Source organism: Dipodomys ordii, unplaced genomic scaffold, assembly GCF_000151885.1.
Source record: "Dipodomys ordii isolate 6190 unplaced genomic scaffold, Dord_2.0 Scaffold137, whole genome shotgun sequence".
NCBI classification, from domain to species: domain Eukaryota; kingdom Metazoa; phylum Chordata; class Mammalia; order Rodentia; family Heteromyidae; genus Dipodomys; species Dipodomys ordii.
Genome location: NW_012267353.1, coordinates 3,805,996 through 3,808,943, shown reverse-complemented (window position 1 = coordinate 3,808,943; position 2,948 = coordinate 3,805,996).

Below are 2,948 nucleotides of genomic sequence, written 5' to 3'. Positions count from 1 at the left end.
GCTTTTTTCTTTTTGCTTATGTGGTGCTGAGGAATTGAACCCAGGGTCTCATGTATGCAAGGCAAGTGCTCTATCACTGAGCCACCTTCCCAGCCCCTTCACTCATAATATCTTTGAGGTTGATTTTTAATTCACGTTTCATTAATCAGTCATTCTAAAAGGAAGGATTTTCTTTCTTCGATTGAGATGTGTCACAGTGCTCTAATTTACTTGTTTTTTTTATTAACTTGTGAAGAAAGAGGGCAAACAAATGCTTCATTATTAGATTCAATAGTTAAACATTATTAAACTGGTTGCATTAATTTACATTCATTAATAGCAAGCTATGCATTTTCTAATTAGGAATCTGAGGTTAATATAATACTTAGTACTTAGGTTGGGCTTTTAAAATTTATTAACCACTTAATTCATACCTATTCTCTGGCTAATGTACAGTTTCCTTTCAAAGGGTTTAGAAACAGAGGGAAGCTGTGACTGTTTTCTATAGAGGGACACTAGTCACTCACCTACTTAGAACTTCGAATAGAACTGGTTTCTATTGTGGTTGGAACAGTGTTGGCCTTTGATGCTGACATTACTGTGACCTTTGGAGATTATGTTAAGTGAGGTAAGGCAAACACAAAAAAGCAAATACTGCATAATTTCACTCGTGCTAGGACTTAAATTATCAGAAATTGAGAATAGAACAGTGATTTTATAAGAGATAGAAGTTAGGAATGGGAATGGAGAGATGGAAAAAGATTAGTCAGTATGTACAGAGTTATAATTCAGTAGAAGTAACTTGTAGTGTTCATGGCAGAGTGACTACGGAAATATATACTGCATGTTTCCAAAAGAGCAATGAGAGGAGTTTGAATGCTTTAACAGAAAGAAAGTATAACTATTTGAGGAGATAGAGTTACTCTCATTGTTGGCATACAGAAATGCCACTGACTTTTGAGGGTTAATTTTATATACCTTGCTACTTTGCCAAAGTTTCAGATCAGCTCGAATAACTTGGGGGTGGTGTCTAGGGGATTCTTTAAATACAAGATCATGTCATATACTAAGAGGGAGAGTTTTACTTCATCCTTCCCCATTTGGATCCCCTTAAAGTTTGCATCTTGTTTTATTGCTGTAACTAAGCAATCTAATACTATACTGAAGAGGAGTGGAGAGATGGACAGTCTGTCTTGTTCCTGAAATTAGAGGAAATGGCTTTAACTTTTTGCCATTAAGTATAATGCTAGTTATAATATAAGTTGTAAGTTTGTCATACACAGCTTTTCTTATATCGAGGAATGTTCATTCTATGGATTCCTAGTTTCTGCAGAGCTTTCATCATAAAGTGGTGTTAGATCTTGTCAAATCTTTTTTCTGCACCTATTGAGATTACCATGTGATTCTTGTCCTTGCTCCTGTTGATGTGATGTATTACATTTATTGATTTGTGTATATTGAACCAGCTTTGCATCCATGGAATGAATCCTGTTTGATCGTAGTGTATGATTTTTTTGATGAATTGTTGAAGTTGATTGGCCAGGATTTTGTAATTTTGCATTGATGGTCATCTGAGAAATGGGTCTAGAGTTCTGTTTCTTTGATGATTCCCTGTCTGTTTTGAGGATGAGGGTTTTGCAGGCTTCCTAGAATGAGATTGATAGTGAACTTTCATTTTCATTGAAGAGTTGGAGGAGTATCAGTTGAGTTCTGCTTCAAAGGCCTTGTAGAATTCAGCTGTGAATGTATCTGGTCCTGGGCTTTTCTCTTACTCTCGAGTTTTGAATTTATTTATTTTTAACCTCCTGCAGCATATAGAGCTGCTGCTGCCATGCTGCAGAGGAGTGGGGCCTCCTCTGGCTCTGTTTACTCTGTGAAGAAAGTTGCCCTGCCTTGAGTGATCCTTCCCCCATCTGGAAAGGTCAACTTTCCTCATGATGGAGCTGAGTCCCACTGGTCGGGTTGCTTTGCACTGTTGAAGAATGGCTCAGCAGTGTCTAATTCTAAGGCCTGAGGTATCTACTGGCTGCCCTGGCCTGGTCTTTGCCAGTATGAAAGATGACATTCTTCTGGGGTGATAGGGGAAGAGCTACCTTCCAAATGCTATTCTGTGAGAAGGAGTGGGAATGTCTTTTTGGGTACTCACACTTTCCCTTGGTTTTTCAGGCTGTCTGTGATCTGCGTCCATCTGTGGTCAGCAGGATGAAGATTTTTTGCTCCTTGTCAGTTCACACTGGTGGTGAGTAGAAGCTGCTTGCACTCTGTTTCTGGCACCTTTTTCTCAGGCTCGGTCTACTGCTATGTTGGCAGCCACAGCCACTGCCACCTTGGTCACTGGTGTATGCTTAAATCTGTCTTGTTAAACAGGCTGCCTGAATTTTTCCTCTCTGGCCAAACTTCTGTACTATGATGGCTCACTTGGGTGACTCTTCAGCCTTGGATTTTTCACTGGAACACTAAAACTGGTTTCTTTTTTTTTTTTTTTGACAGATCAAGATTCAATTATTCAAGTATTCTGGACTACACAGGGATGTGTTACAAAAGATATCATATACTTCTCATATGCATATTTTGTAATTTGACATTTTGTCTAGCTTTCCAGAAGCTGGTATGCATTCTCTTACCCTTCCATTCCATTTGGATTAGATACAATTTTTAAATCATGCAAAGTATTTATTTTTACCATAAGCAAATTTGGATCGAGTGTGAATGTTCTGAATAAGATATTAAATTAATTATAATTTCTTATTCTATGTAGTAGAATAAGAATTTTAAAGAATTATTTAAGAAGGATTTTTTCCTTTGTTTGATATAGAAAAGAACATTTTAAAGGTTCATTCCCTGGAAAACACTGCCCCAGTTTTAAATACCAAGACAAATAGTTGGGTTCCACATGAGAGTGCCACTGAGATACTAGAACTCTATATACTTTTCAGGGATACATTGAATTTTGGGATGGCTGAATGTTT